Source organism: Aquarana catesbeiana, linkage group LG05 (assembly GCF_042186555.1).
Source record: "Aquarana catesbeiana isolate 2022-GZ linkage group LG05, ASM4218655v1, whole genome shotgun sequence".
Lineage (NCBI taxonomy): Eukaryota > Metazoa > Chordata > Amphibia > Anura > Ranidae > Aquarana > Aquarana catesbeiana.
The window spans coordinates 200638772-200656102 of record NC_133328.1 but is presented as its reverse complement, the minus strand read 5'-3'; positions in this window follow the sequence as shown (position 1 = coordinate 200656102).

The following is a 17331-nucleotide window of genomic DNA, read 5'->3' as shown; positions in this document are numbered from 1 at the left end:
ACGCACACCGGAGCTGCAAGGAATGCGCGCCACAGGACCCGCAGGAACACGCGCGCCGACGCCCACCACTGCGAGCACCCTGCCTGCCAAGGTGAGCTCTCTGACAGAGATGCTCCTCCAATGCAGGAATGCTCTGAGGAACAAATGAGTCAGGCAACATGGATGGTTGGGAACCATAATTCATCATGAATGGAGACAAACTATAAGCAGTATTGACGGCTCTATTGTGAGCAAACTCCGCCCAAGGTAAGAGGTCTAACCAGTTGTTATGGTGGTCAGAAATGTAGCAACGTAAAAACTACTCCAAGGACTGTTGGCTCCTTCTGTGGCCCCATTAGACTGCGGGTGATATGCAGAGGAGAAGGAAAGCTGAATTCCCAACTGTGGATAAAAGGCTCACCATAACCTGGACACAAACTGGCTACCCCTGTCCGAGACGATAACCTTGGGTAGCCCATGTAAGTGAAAGATCTCCCGAGCAAAAATGTAAGCCAGTTCTTTGGATGTGGGCAACTTCTTAAGAGGAATACAATGTGACATTTTCAAGAACTGTTGCCCTGAGAGTTGGGTAACTCCACAATGAAATCCATAGACAGATGGGTCCAAGGCCTCGTATGGGTTGTAGGAGGCCTACTGAAAGGTGTTGTGGTGTCTTACTCTGAGCACACATGGAAAAAGCAACTATGAAGATGAATACATTAGCGCGTAGACTAGGCCACCAGAATTGTTGGGAAATAGCCCAAATGAGTTGATTCTTCCCTGGGTGGCCAGCAGCCCTGGAAGAATGGTAAGTCTGGAGACTCTCAGGGACAAAGCAGCGGTCACAAGGTTTCTCAGGAGGAGAATGAATCTAAGCGGCAAGAATTCTGTCACCCAAAGGTGAAGTGAGACTGGTACGAATCGTAGCCAGAATACGAGCGGGAGGAATCACAGGAACAGGACCCGACTCCATCTTGTAAGCTGAGGAAAACTGTTGCGACAATGCATCAGCCCTTACATTCTTAGTACCGGGTAAGAATGAAACTATGTAACTGAAGCTTGACAAGAAAAGAGCCCATCGTGCCCTTCTGGGAGAGATGCGTTTAGCCTCAGACAAGAATGTTAGATTCTAATGGTCAGTCAGAATAAGAACCGACACTGTGGTACCTTCGAGGAGATGCCTCCATTCTTTAAGGGCTAAAATGATCGCTAACAACTCTCTTTCCCCAATGTGATAATTGCATTCCGCAGGAGACAATATCTTGGTAAAGTAGCCACAAGGATGCATAGCACTCTCAGAGGTAGGACGTTGAGACAGCAGGGCACCAACTCCAGTCTCAGATGCATCAACCTCAAGGATAAAAGGTACCGTAGGATCAGGATGTACCAACATAGGAGCAGAAACAAAGGCAGCCTTGAGACTCTTAGAGGCATTATGGAATCCAAAGACCAACTCTGTGGGTTACCAGCCTTTCTGGTCATATCAGTCAGGGGTTTGACCAGAGATGAGAAGTTACGAATAAACTTCCAACAATAATTGTCAACACTAAGAAAACGTTGCAATGGATGTAAACCCACATGTTGGGGCCACTGTAGAACTGCTGAAAGTTTCTCTGGGTCCATCGAAAAACCAGCAGTGGAAATTACATAACCCAGGAATTTAACCTGTTCACGATGAAACTTGTACTTCTCCAATTCACAATACAGGTTATTATCTCTAAACCTCTGAAGCACATGACAGACATCTGTGTGGTGGTTCTCTAGAGATTTGAAAAATATAAGGATATCGTCGAGGTAAACCACCACACATAGCTGCAACAAATCTCGGACATTGTTAATAGATTCCTGGAATTTGCCAGAGCGTTGCAAAGACCAAGCGACATTACAAGGTATTCATAATGCCCAGTTCTGGTATTAAACGCAGTTTTCCATTCAACGCCCTCCTTGATCCTCACAAGATTCTATGCCCTTCTCAAATCAAGCTTCATGAAAACCGTTGCTCCCTTGAGGCAAATAACTATGCAATCAATGGAATCGGATAAGCATTCTTAATCACGAAGCGATTGAGACCCCTATAATCAATACAAGGTCTCAGTTCACCACTCCAGCAGCAGCAGGAGACAAGGATTTACAGATGAATCCTCAAGAAAGTGCATTGGCAACATACTCCTCCATGGCTTTGTCCTCTGAAACAGACAAAGGGTAGACCTGGCCATGAGGAGGTATGGCACCAAGTTGAAAGTCAATTGCGCAATCATATGACTGGTGTGGAAGCTAACTACCAGCTTGACCTTTGTCAAAGACATTGATTAAATTTGCGGTACTCCTCCGGCAGGGAGGAGAGTAAAGAGGTGGACAAGACCTTAGCCACTTTCTGAAAACATGTCTTCCTTCATTGTGACAACCACAAGAACCTCAGCAGGAACAATCAAAAGAGGGGTTATGCCTCTGTAACCAAGGATAACCAATAACCACCAGGAAATGAGGTGAGGAAATTACTTGAAGCTGGATTATCTCATAGTGAAGAACCCCTACGGCCATGGTCAATGGAGCAGTCTCATGAATCACATGGGCAGGCTGTAGAGATCTCCAATCAATAGCCTCAATGGCAAGTGGAGTGGCACAAAGCTGCAGTGGAATCGAATGCTTATGCTCTGTTTGATGGACATAAAGCTCTTGGTAGCAGAAGTGGAGTGTGCGGGAACATTAAATACCCTTTTAAAGGAAGCCACAAATTTAGGGTAACTCAGGACAACAGGGTTTTGTGTCTACCATAGAGGGTTTGCCCAGGTCAAGGCTCTCTCAGAAAGCAAAGAAATCACAATGCCTACTTTGCTTCTATCCTAGGGAAATGCCTGGGGCAGCATCTCAAAATATATCCTAACTTGGTTGACAAACCCTCTTTATCAAACTGCTGGGGAAGCAAAGCAGAACCAGACATACCTCTTATAGAGGTAATATTCGAGGCGGGTGCCTGCACAGAGACTGGAGCATCAGCAGGGACAGCCTACAACACATGTTGCACCAAAACAGCCTCAGTGGGATAATCCAGGTGAGCAGTGCAACTCAAGAGCATCCGTAACACTATGGAAAACTGATCCATGCGGTGATCCTGCTCATCCAATCTGGAAAAAATATTACCAACAAGTGGATTGCCTGCATCTTCTCAATTCATGGCCTTCGCCTACTGTCAGGAACCATGAATAAGACTGAGACAGAAGTGCAGTAAAAATTACACTATTTAATAAAAAGGTAAAATGGCATAAACAGAGCAAACCTAGTCAAAACATAGCCAGAGTTCGATAACCATAGTCAGAACAAGCCAGAGACACAGCAGTCCAGAAATCAGCAAAGTCGGGTACAGCAAACAGGATCAGGAACCAGAAGGGAAGTCAGCCAAGCATAAGCCTTTCACAGGAAAACACAGCAGGGAGAGTCCGCATATGACCAACGCAAAGGCACAGAAGATCTGATCCATGCAGTTTAAATAGCTAGCAGAGCTAGCTGACAAGCAGGAAATGAAGACCAGGTGAGTCATTGTGGAATGAAGAGTGCTGGCAATTAACCGACAGCTGAGCACAGAACTCTGAGAAGGAAGGTCTGAGCCCAGCCCTGACAAGTTCCTATACATAACTGTCAGCTTCCCCTAAAAGTTCAAGTACACACTGACATTATAGCTGTGAACCCAGCATTTTACAGAAAGGTAGCTGGATTATTTATTCCCTCAGATTATTGGTTCTTTTGACTCATTTGACCAAGGGCAAAGGCTATGCGCTACATTACTGCAAATTCTGGATGCAGACAGGCAATACAGTACAGGCTGCTGGCTGAACCTTAATGTAATTATATAGCCTCATTTTCTTTTAGTTAAAAATAACAATCATGTCATACTTACCTGCCCTGTGCAGTGGTTTTGCACAGAGCAGCCCGGATCCTCCTCTTCTCGAGTTCCTCTTTGGTGACCCTGGCTCCTCCCTCCTGTTGAGTGCCCCCATAGCAAGCAGCTTGCTATGGAGGCACCTGAGCCGATCCACAGCTCCTTGTGTCCATTCAGACCTGCCCCCTTCCTCTCCCAATGAGGAGGGGAGTCCTAGGCAGCCGAGACTGCTGCAACATCGCTGGTGAGGGGGGCTGCTGCACACAGAAATGTGATATAAAAGAGAAGTTGCGCTGACCCCAAAAATAAACAAATGTGAACAAGTGATAGATAGCTGCTAGCACACAAACAAACCAAGTCCCATTAAATATAAAAAGAATAAGTGCAGCGCTAAAAGGTGAGTGAATCAAACATAAGATTGGTGACTGAAACCAAATATGATATGATATTAATCTACACAATAATAAACACTGGTGAAGTGTATGTAAATGTCCAAACAAGATGTGTTGAATATAAAAAATGTCCAGTAACAATATGTTAAGCTCCACAGACTGCAGTCAAAAACTGGAGTCAGTGCATAAAAGGAGTCTTCTCAGACAGATGGGGTGCTTGGACCCATAATGTTGACTGGAGACTGAAAAGCACATCAATCATGGACAGCACGACAAAACATCTAGAGTAAAGTACTCTTACCAGAGCGAGTGGGACGTATCAGCCATATAGCTGTACGTCTATCAGAGCTTGTGGAAGTAGCCTCCCGTGCACTCTCTCCAAGGATTCTCCCTTCGATCACGATCTCCAATCAGCCAGGTTATCACTTGAGTCGCGGTCACCGATAGCCAGGACAGTCAACGGTGGAAGTGAACAGCTCTCTGGCACGCTCTCAGGTTCCAGGCAGGTTCAAAGGGACCAATCAAGGATAAAAACATGGAGAGAAAAAAGAAAAAAGGGGCTCCACATGGCGCAGGTCAAAAATAAAGGGATTTATTGAATAAAAAACCTTACAGAGTAAAAAGTGATCACTAGATAAAAATTGGTGGCAATGTGGAAAGCTGAACACCCTACACGTTTCGACTAAAGAGCCTTCAACTGGGGCCTTTCAACCTGCCTGGAACCTGAGAGCGTGCGAGAGAGCTGTTCTCTTCCACCGTTGACTGTCCTGGCTATCGGTGACCGCGACTCAAGTGATAACCTGGCCGATTGGAGATCGTGATTGAAGGGAGAATCCTTGGAGAGAGTGCACGGGAGGCTACTTCCACAAGCTCTGATAGACTTACAGCTATATGGCTGATACGTCCCACTCGCTCTGGTAAGAGTACTTTACTCTAGATGTTTTGTCGTGCTGTCCATGATTGATGTGCTTTCCAGTCTCCAGTCAACATTATGGGTCCAAGCACCCCATCTGTCTGAGAAGACTCCTTTTATGCACTGACTCCAGTTTTTGACTGCAGTCTGTGGAGCTTAACATATTGTTACTGGACATTTTTTATATTCAACACATCTTGTTTGGACATTTACATACATTTCACCAGTGTTTATTATTGTGTAGATTAATATCATATCATATTTGGTTTCAGTCACCAATCTTATGTTTGATTCACTCACTTTTTAGCGCTGCACTTATTCTTTTTATATGCTGCACACAGAAGGCTTTTTAGCTTAATGTATAGAATGCATTAGGATAAAAAAACCTTCTGACTTTACAACCACTTTAACACACACACCTTTGTATACCAGCCACAGGGAAATGTTGATTCCTGTCCAAATCGGCCATGTGAATGAACCCTTAAAAGTTCAGCACCTACATATTGTTAACATCAATGAAATCTAGGACTGACTGCTAAGAGAACAAATATTTACATATTGAAAATTAGGCAGTAACCATTATGAACCCTCACCTTATAAAACAACCCAGTCAGTTTAAAATTAAAATGAAAGGCAAAATGTTTGTGTATATCATATAAAAAAATATATATAAATACCTCTTTTATTTTTTTATATGTGATCACATGATCTATGTTCTCAGCAGCATAACAGTCTTACAGAGGTAGGGGTGAAGACTAAAGGGGTATGTATGTAGGGGTGATGGGGGTATGTTAGCACAAGTCTGCTCATTGGAGGACAGACGGGCTGTGTGAGAAAACTGATCACACTGGGATGGAGATGGATGAGCTTCAATGCATAGTGTTTTCAATTTGAAATAGGAAAGCAGGGGGACTGGAAGGTTCAATAGGTATTTCCCACAAAGAAAGCAATACAAAGAGAACCAGATACTTTTTAATATAAGTACATGGTACAACAGACACATATTAGAAATATGAAATGTTGGTGTAACATACAATTAAATGAAAGCAGAACTTTTTGGTATTTATTTTTTCCTAAAATAAAATATTTGGGTTAATCAGCTATTTTTTTTTACAAATATTTAATAGTTATGCATACTAATATCACTAGGTGGCAGCTTTTCTTTAAAAAGTGATGACAGGTATTTCTCAGTACAAGAAGAAGCAATTATTTAAAAAATGTATGCTCTATAGGAGACTTTACAAACTTAATATGGCATAAAATTAGAACAGGTTTTTAGTTATAGGAAAATTAGAGTTCTACAAGACTTTAAAAATGTAATATGACATAAATATGACATAAAATTTGAACATATTTTATTTATAAGAAAATTAAAGTTCTACAAGATATTGTGCATGGGTAGAATGTAACATTGTGTGGTATACGTAGGGAACCAAAATGATACTGTTAGCTAACTGTAAATGCAAATGTGTGTAAGGATTGTAAAAGGCATTTTTTTGGGGTCTATTTAAAAAAGAATTGCTTTGCAAATGTCTCATAATTGGCACAAACATAATGAATAATACTCATAATGTTTGTAATGTATGTGTAATGTTAGCTTCTAGTTGATTCCTGGCACTGAATGTAAACAAAGAGATAGTGTAAAAAATGCTGTGGGTTCCCCTTCCAAAATGTATATAAGTTCCTTCAGGCCAAGTATGGGTATTAAGGGGCCCCTATGAAAAAAAAATAGAAACGGTGTGGGGTCCCTCCCAGGATCCATACCAGACCCTTATCTGAACATACAACCTGGCTGTCCAGGAAAGCACTGTTCAATGGAATCAGCAGCTGATGAGGTAATCACTCTCTTCTCAATGGAGTACACCCCCCTCCCTTGAATGTCTCTAAGGTATTGTATGTATTTTCCTCCATCGCTACCTGCAATCCACCCAGAAAAAATATAATTCCAGGCTGCCTGTGCTTGCAAGCTAATGTTATATAGGCTAAAATAGAATGTTGATCCTTCTGTTCTTGGGGGGCCCTGGACGTCCTCCTGTTTATTTCCACGATGCGCATCAGGGAAATTCTGTGCTGGCCGTGTCCCTTGGACACAGCCAGTCACAGATCGCTGTAAATGGGAATCACAGCTGTCGTTTACAGCACGATCGGAGCTTCCAATGAGAGATGATCTCATATGAGATAATTTCTCATCGCCGGCTGTCCCTCCTCACACAGAGATAGCGTGTGAGGAGGGAGAGCTAACGGCTGCAGCGTGAGTGTCAGAAAAAAAAAATGTCAGTGTCATCTGTCCCCACTGTCATCTGTCCCCACTGCCATCTCTCAGTGCCATCTGTCCCCACTGCCATCTGTCAGTGCCATCTGTCCCCACTGCCATCTGTCCCCACTGCAATATGTCCCCACTGCCATCTGTTACTGCCATCTGTCCCCAGTGCCACCTGTCAGTGCCATCTGTCCCCAGTGCCACATATAAGTGCCATCTGTCATCAGTGCCACGTATCAGTGCCATCTGTCAGTGTCACATGCCATCTGTTATCAGTGTCATGTGTCATCAGTGCCATCTGTCATCAGTGTCAGGTGTCATCAGTGCCACATATCAGTGCCATCTGTCATCAGTGTCATGTGTCATCAGTGCCACGTATTAGTGTCATCTGTCATCAGTGCCACGTATTAGTGCCATCTGTCATCAGTGCCATGTGTTAGTGCCATCTGTCATCAGTGCCACGTGTCAGCAGTGCCACGTATTAGTGCCATCTGTCATCAGTGCCATCTGCCATCAGTGCCACATGTCATCAGTGCCACATATTAGTGTCATCAGTGCCACTTATTAGTGCCATCTGTCATCAGTGCCACGTATTAGTGCCATCGGTCATCAGTGCCACATTAGTGTTATCAGAGCCACGTATAAGTGCCATCTGTCATCAGTGCCACGTCAGTGTCACTTGTCATTGTCCTGGTGCTCCAGGGCCTTCAAAAGTGTAATAGGTAGTCAACAAGTTAGAAGTGTAATTTATGCTCCTAGAACACCTGATGGTGCTCCCTGCATGTTGGGCCTCTCTATGTGGCTAGGCTGTGAAAAACTCCCACACATGTAGTATCGTAATACTCAGGAGGAGTAGCAGAATGTATTTTGGGGTGTTATTTGTGGTGTACACATGCCATGTGAGAGAAATAACCTATTACAATGACAATTTTGTGGGAAAAAAAATCTTCATTTTTGCAAAGAATTGTGGGAAAAAATGACAACATCAAAAAGCTCACCGTGCATCTTACTAAATACCCTGGAATGTCTACTTTCAAAAAAGGGGTCATTTGGGGGGTATTTGTACTTTCCTGACTTGTTCGGGTCGCAAGAAATGAGATAGGCCGTCAGTACATCAGGTGTGATCAATTTTTTATGATTTGCACCACAGCTTGTAGACTCTCTAACTTTCATGAAGACCAAATAATATCCACTAATTTGGGTATAAATTGTGGCCAAAATTTATGAAGAAAAATTAATAATTTGTAAAATTTTATCACAGAAACTAAGAAAAATGCGTTTTTTTCAAAATTTTCGATCTTTTTTAATTTATATCGCAAAAAATAAAAAACCCAGAGGTGATCAAATACCACTAAAAGAAAGCTCTATTTGTGTGAAAAAAGGACAAAAAATTCATTTGGGTACAGTATTACATGACTGAGCAATTGTCATTCAAAGTGTGAGAACGCTGAAAGCTGAAAATTGGTCTGGGCAGGAGGGGGGCTTAAGTGCCCAGTTATCAAGTGGTTAAGTTCATTTTTTTCCTCATTAATGTACACACAGCACCCCATATTGACAGAAAAACACAGAATTGTTGACATTTTTGCAGATTTATTAAAAAAGAAAAACTGAAATATCACATGGTCCTAAGTATTCCGATATTTTGCTGTGACACTCATATATTTAACTCAGGTGCTGTCCATTTCTTCTGATCATCCTTGAGATGTTTCTACACCTTCATTTGAGTCCAGCTGTGTTTGATTATACTGATTGGACTTGATTAGGAAAGCCACACACCTGTCTGTATAAGACCTTACAGCTCACAGTGCATGTCAGAGCAAATGAGAATCATGAGGTCAAAGGAACTGCCTGAAGAGCTCAGAGACAGAATTATGGCAAGGCACAGATATGGCCAAGGTTACAAAAAAAATTCTGCTGCACTTAAGGTTCCTAAGAGCACAGTGGCCTCCATAATCCTTAAATGAAAGATGTTTGGGACAACCAGAACCCTTCCTAGAGCTGGCTGTCCGGCCAAACTGAGCTATCGGGGGAGAAGAGCCTTGGTGAGAGAGGTTAAGAAGAACCCAAAGATCACTGTGGCTCAGACATGTGCAGGATGAAAAAATTCGTTTAGTTTAGTTTCGTTTCGATTCGTTATTTAACTAAATTCGTTTAGTTAAATTCGTTGCATTCATTACATTCGTTTTCGGAATTTGTTTCGTTTCGTATTCGAATTCGAAAAAATTCGACCGCATTCGAAAAAATTCGACCGTATTCGAAAAAAACTATCAAATTCGAAAAAATTCTAACACATTCGAAAAAAGCTGTCAAATTCGAAAAAATTCTACCACATTCGAAAAAACTATCAAATTCGAAAAAATTCTAACAAATTCGAAAAAAACTATCAAATTCGAAAAAATTCTACCACATTCGAAAAAAACTGTCAAATTCGAAAAAATTCTACCACATTCGAAAAAACTGTCAAATTCGAAAAAATTCTACCACATTCAAAAAAAACTATCAAATTCAAAAAAATTTTTACTACATTCGAAAAAAATATCAAATTCGAAAAAATTCTACCACATTCGAAAAAAAACTGTCAAATTCGAAAAATTTCTACCACATTCGAAAAAAACTATAAAATTCGAAAAAATTCTAACACATTTGAAAAAACTATCAAATTCGAAAAAATTCTACCACATTCGAAAAAAACTGTCAAATTCGAAAAAATTCTAACACATTCGAAAAAAATATCAAATTCGAAAATATTCTACCACATTCGAAAAAAAACTGTCAAATTCGAAAAATTTCTACCACATTCGAAAAAAACTATAAAATTCGAAAAAATTCTAACACATTCGAAAAAACTATCAAATTCGAAAAAATTCTACCACATTCGAAAAAACTGTCAAATTCGAAAAAATTCTACCACATTCGAAAAAAACTGTCAAATTCGAAAAAATTCTACCACATTCGAAAAAAACTGTCAAATTCGAAAAAATTCTACCACATTCAAAAAAACTATCAAATTCAAAAAAAATTTTACTACATTCGAAAAAAATATCAAATTCGAAAAAATTCTACCACATTCAAAAAAAACTGTCAAATTTGAACAATTTCTACCACATTCGAAAAAAACTATAAAATTTGAAAAAATTCTACCGCATTTGAAAAAAACAATAACTGAATTTGAAAAAGTAAACTATATATATGTATATATATATATATATATATATATATATATATATATATATATATATATATAATATACACATACACACATATATATATATATATATATATATATATATATATATATAACCATCTTCCGAAATTTGAATTTCTTATAAAATGAATTCGAATTTGAATAGGAAAGATAGAAAACAGAATAGAAATATAATATATATATTATATTTTCTTCTATTCTGTTTTCTATCTTTTCTATTCAAATTTGAATTCATTCTATACGAAATTCAAACTTCAGAAACCATGTACCGAAATTCGAATTTCGTATAGAATGAATTCGAATTGAAAAGACTATTACAGAATATATAACAATAGAAGAGAATAATAAAAAAAAAAAAAATTATATATATATATATATATATATATATATATATAATTTTTTTTTTATTATTCTCTTCTATTGTTTTTTTATGCTTTTCTTTTCTATTATTTTATATTTTATAATAGTCTTTTCAATTCAAATTCATTCTATACGAAATTCAAACTTCAGAAGCCATGTACCGAAATTCGAATTTCGTATAGAATGAATTTGAATTTGAATTGAAAATAAAAAAACAATAGAAGAGAATAATTAAAAAAAAAAAAAAAAAAAAAAAAAATATATATATATATATATATATATATATATATATATATATATATATATATATATATATATATATTTATATATATATATTCTATTGCTTTATTATTTTATATTCTATCTTATTTATTGTTTTTTTTTAGAAAAACGTTTTCTATTTTTTTCGAATTCGAGTATGTTTTCGAATTCGATTCGAATATGTTTTCGAATTCGATTCGAATATGTTTTCGAATTCGATTCGAATATGTTTTCGAATTCGTTCGTTTTTTTTTCGGATTCGTTTAAATTCTTTACTTTTGTAATTCGGAAATTCGGATGCATCCGAATTTCCGAATAATGAAAAATTCGTCCGAATTTCGATTCGGAACGAAACGAAATGCACATGCCTACTGTGGCTGTGCTCCAGAGATGCAGTCGGGAGATGGGAGAAAGTTGTAGAAAGTCAGCCATCACTGCAGCCCTCCACCAGTCGGGGCTTTATGGCAGAGTGGTCCGATGGAAGCCTCTCCTCAGTGCAAGACACATGAAAGCCAGCATGGAGTTTACTAAAAAACACCTGAAGGACTCCAAGATGGTGAGAAATAAGATTCTCTGGTCTGAGACCAAGATAGAACTTTTTGGCCTTAATTCTAAGCGGTATGTGTGGAGAAAACCAGGCACTGCTCATCACCTGTCCAATACAGTCCCAATAGTGAAGCATGGTGGCGGCAGCATCATGCTGTGGGGATGTTTTTCAGCTGCAGGGACAGGATGATTGGTTGCAATCAAGGGAAAGATGAATGCGGCCAAGTGCAGGGATATCCTTGATGAACACCTTCTCCTTAGTGCTCAGGACCTGAGACCGGGCCGAAGGTTTACCTTCCAACAAGACAATGACCCTAAGCACACAGCTAAAATAACGAAGGCGTGGATTCACAACAACTCCATGACTGTTCTTGAATGGCCCAGCCATAGCCCTGACTTAAACCCAATTGAGCATCTCTGGAGAGACCTAAAAATGGCTGTCCACCAACGTTTATCATCCAACCTGACAGAACTGGAGAGGATCTACAAGGAGGAATGGCAGATGATCCCCACATCCAGGTGTGAAAAACGTGTTGCATCTTTCCCAAAAAGACTCATGGCTGTATTAGATCAAAAGGGTGCTACTACTAAATACTGAGCGAAGGGTCTGAATACAGCTGGACTCAAATGAATGTGTAGAACCATCTCAAGGATGATCAGAAGAAATGGACAGCACCTGAGTTAAACATATGAGTGTCACAGCAAAGGGTCTGAATACTTAGGACCATGTGATATTTCAGTTTTTCTTTTTTAATAAATCTGCAAAAATGTCAACAATTCTGTGTTTTTCTGTCAATATGGGGTGCTGTGTGTACATTAATGAGGAAAAAAATGAAAATAATGATTTTAGCAAATGGCTGCAATATAACAAAGAGTGAAAAATGTAAGGGGGTCTGAATACTTTCCGTCCCCACTGTATAATTACAGGCTGGCATGGGAAGAAAAGCTCTGTTTATAAAGGGGGCTAGGATTGGTAGCTTTTTTTTTTAAGTGAACCCTTAGGTCCATATACTGTATATTTGGACACAAGCACAATTTTCATACTTTTGGCTCTGTATGACACCAGAATAAAATTAAAATAAAACAATCCAAATGAATTTGAAGTGCAGACTTTTAGCTTTAATTCAAGGGTTTGAACATAAATATCAAGTACAAATTCTAGAAACTGCAACCATTTTTATACACATTCCCCCCATTTTCAGGGGCTCTAATGTAATTGGACAAAGGAATATAATCATAAATAAAATTTTAATTTTTAATCCTTTGTTGAGAATCCTTTACTGGTAATGACTGCCTGAAGTCTGGAACCCATGGACATGACCAAAGACTGGGTTTCCTCCTTTCTGATGCTTTGCCAGGCTCTAACTGCAGCTGTCTTCAGTCGTTCTTTGTGGGTCTTTCTGCCTTTAGTTTTGCCTTCAGCAAGTGAAATGCGTGCTCAATTGGGTTGAGATCAGGCGATTGACTCGCCCATTGCAGAATATTCCACCTATTTTCCTTCAAAAGCTCCTCGGTAGCTTTTGCAGTGTGTTATGGATCATTGTCCACCTGTACTGTGAAGCGCCGTCCAATCAACTTTGCTGCATTTGGCTGAATCTGGGCTGACAGCATAGCTCTAAACTTTGCAGAATTTATCTGGCTGCTTCTGTCTTCTGTCACATCATTAATAAACACCAATGACCCAGTGCCACTGGTAGCTATGCATGCCCATGCCATCCAACTGCCTCCACCATGTTTTACAGATAAAGTTGTATGGTTTGGATCATGAGCTGTTCCAAGCCTCCTCCACAGTTTTTTCTTCCTGTCATTCTGGTACAGACTAATCTTAGTTTCATCCGTCCAAAGAATGCTTTTCCAGAACTGGTCTAGCTTTTTTAGATTTTTTTTGGCAAAGTCTAATCTGGCTTTTCTATTCTTCAGGCTTATAAATGGTTTGCACCTTGTGGTGAACCCTTTGTATTTGCTCTTGTGAAGTCTTCTCTTAATTGTAGACTTTGGAAATGATACACCTACCTTCTGCAGAGTATCCTTCACTTGTCTGGCTGTTGTGAATGTTTTTTTTTTTTACCATAGAGTGGATCCTGCGATCATCCACCACTGTTGTCTTCCGTGGACCTCCAGGCCTTTTTATGTTGCTGAGCTCACCAGTGTGTTCTTTCCTCAGAATGTACAAAACTGTTGATTTGGCCACTCCTAATGTTGTTGCTATCTCTCTGATAGATTTGTTTCCTTTTTTGAAGCCTCACAATGGCCTGTTTCACTTTCATGGACAGCTCCTTTGAACGCATGATGTAGGTTCATAGCAATAGATTCCAAATGCAAATACAACACTTAGAATCAACCTCAGACTTTTTACCTGCTTAACTGATAAAAAAATAATGAAGGAGTAGCCTACACCTGGCCATGAAACAGCTTTTGATTCAATTGTCCAATTACTTTTGGCCCCTTGAAAAAGGGGGATGGCTATTCTTGAGAGCTGTAATTCCTAAACCCTTCCTCTGATTTCGATGTATATACCCTCAGATTAAACCTGAGAGTGTGCACTTTCGGCCCATATCCATTACATAACTATAGCTTTAATGTTTTGGTAAATACCTGAAAAAACAAACATTTTGCCTGTGCCAAACTATATATGGACCTAACTGTATTTCAAAGTTATATTTTTATAACAGTCACTTTAAGGAAACTATTGTAGTTACAGAACCAGAAATGTATATACAGAGACAATGTTAGAGTGAAAGATTTTTTTCTGATGGTACATTTTATTTCTAAGGACTTGTAAATCTGAAAACCATTTTTCGCTTAAGTGAGCAGTGTTTAGATCATGACAACAATTCAGCAATTTTCAATTGCAAAACCTATATAGCTTTAGAACAGACAAGTGAATTTGTATAACTGCATAATGGTAAATGCAATCTTTAGTTAGCACAGCAGCAATGTTAAAGGAAAAATATGTTTCAGTTATGCAGAAATATACATATATTATATTATATATAAACAGTACATTATATATATCTGTATATTATGTATGGACAGCATTCACATGGCATTCTGCAATCACATTCACCCTATTTACAATAGATTGAATATGTACCAAAAGAATACATGTGAACACTTATTGAATGGTACTTGTACGGTAGATGCAAGAACAACTCTTTAGGCCTGCAGGTGACTTTGTTAGCAGACACACTCCATAGTGCATAATGCTGGGTCGTGACGTCCGTCAGTAGCCGTGGGTGCCAAGATTGACGATGGATCTACATTGGGGAATATTGTTTTTTTATTATTAATAAAGGGATTGTTAAAAACTGTGTGTGTTTTTATTTCTTTTTGACACTTTTTTTGGTGAATGGGTAGGGGTACAATGTGCTCAATATGCATTCACATGGGCGGGTGGGATCTAGGACCCCCACAACCACAGCCCAGGATTGTGGGGAAGAGGCCCTTGTCCCCATCAACATCCCCTACATATTTAAAGCATGTGGCCTTGTATGGTTTAGGAGGGGGGCGTTTGTTTGCCCCCCCTTCCTGGCTTGTCAGGCTGCATGCTCGGGGCCCCATGCCATTGTTTTTTATAATTTTGGCGTGGGGGTTCAGTTCAAAAGCCATACCAGACCTAAGGACCTATAACAGATTGGGGGGGGCCCCCACACCTTTTTTCTATATTTTTCATTAAGCTGTCAGCGGAGAAGCCCATTGACAGCTGATGACAGCTTTCCGGTCCACTCCTTAACAACCTCGTCTGGAGCATGGTGAACTTCAGATAGGAAAATGTTTAAGGTGTTGTTTTAACCACTTCAGCTCTGGAAGATTTTACCCCCTTCATGACCAGGCAATATTTTGCTATTTAACACCGCAGTACTATATTGATTAGTTTGTGTGAAAATTATAGCACCTATAAACTATGATATATATATATATATATATATATATATATATATATATATATATATACACTGGAGTTTTTATATATATATTTTTTTATACTACTAATGGTGCCGATCAACGACTTATAATGGGACTGCGATAGTGTGGCGGTGCAATCTAACACTAACTGATGCTGGCAGAACTGACTGGCTGCCACTGACATCACCAGTGACAAACACAGAGATCGTTCCCAGTGTACAAAGCTCTGAATGTTGAATGTCAACACAGAGCTCTGGGCTGTGAATGTATACAGCCGATCTGCAGGTCCTGGCCATGTATCATTGGCCGGGACTTGCTGACAGGCTCCCACTGTGTATAATGTACTGTGTGGGTGCTCATGGGGGGGGCACACATGAACGAACCCTAAACCCGGAAGTAGGCAACAAAGTATGGGTACATTGTTTTGCCTACAGCGGCCGCTCATCTGCTGTACACTGCAGGCGGGCGCTCATTGGTTAATATGCCCATGTGCTGTGTTCCTAAAAGGGCCAGGGTTGCCATGGTATAGGTGAGTTAGAGACAGCATTGGGGGTTATTTACTAAAGGAAAATCCACTTTGCACTACAAGTGCACTGCCAGTGCACTTGAAAGTACACCGAAAGTGCACTTGATAGTGCAGTCTCTGTAGATCTGAGGGGGACATGCAAGGAAAATAAAAAAACTGCATTTTGGCTTGCACATGATTGGATGATAAAATCAGCAGAGCTTCCCCTCGTGTAAGATCTTCCCTTTAGATCTACAGCGACTGCACTTCCAAGTGCACTTGTAGTGCAGAGTGGATTTGCCTTAAGTAAATCAACCCCATTGTCTGTTTCTTTAAATGCATGGTAGAATAGTATACCTTTTTGTGTGATTTGTGTTATAAGTGTGATTTTTGTAATATTTATGCTAATAAAGTTGTTTACTACTTATCCAAGCTATGATTACTGGTATATGCCATGTGTGTCCTTTGAATTCGGCCTCTTATTTTGGAGCCCTTGCTCTAGTTCTTTTTTTTTTTTTGGTCTAATTTTGGCTGCAGGGACCACACTGATACACTTTAGCGGCTTCTTTGATTATTTGAACCAGTTTTATAAATTCATAGTCTGAACAACAAAGAAGCAGCAAGAAGAGAGTGGTGACAAAGCAAAGCAGCAAAGTAATGGTAAGCGTCTCAACTAGGGTTGCCACCTGTCCGGGATTCACCAGTCCGGTTTTTACATCATTTGCCCAGGTTTCTTACTGCAGAGGAAGGAGCTGCACAGAGTGTGAGTGAGGAAAGAGGGGGACAGAGAGGGGAGAGAAGCTGGCTGCCCATTACCTGACTACATATCTATGTATTCATCTCACAGTATGTTGTGGTTGTGTCTAGTGTATTTATACCTGTTTATGTGTATCTGAGTGCATGTATATAACTGAGCATATGTACAGTATATATCTAAGTGTGTATGCATGTATCTGAATGTGTATATCTGAGTGTGTATGCATGTATCTGATTGTATATATCTGAGTGTGCATGCATGTATTTGATTGTATATATCTGAGTGTGTATGCATGTATCTGATTGTGTATATATCTGAGTGTGTATGCATGCATCCGATTGTATATATCTGTGTGTATGCAGGTATATGA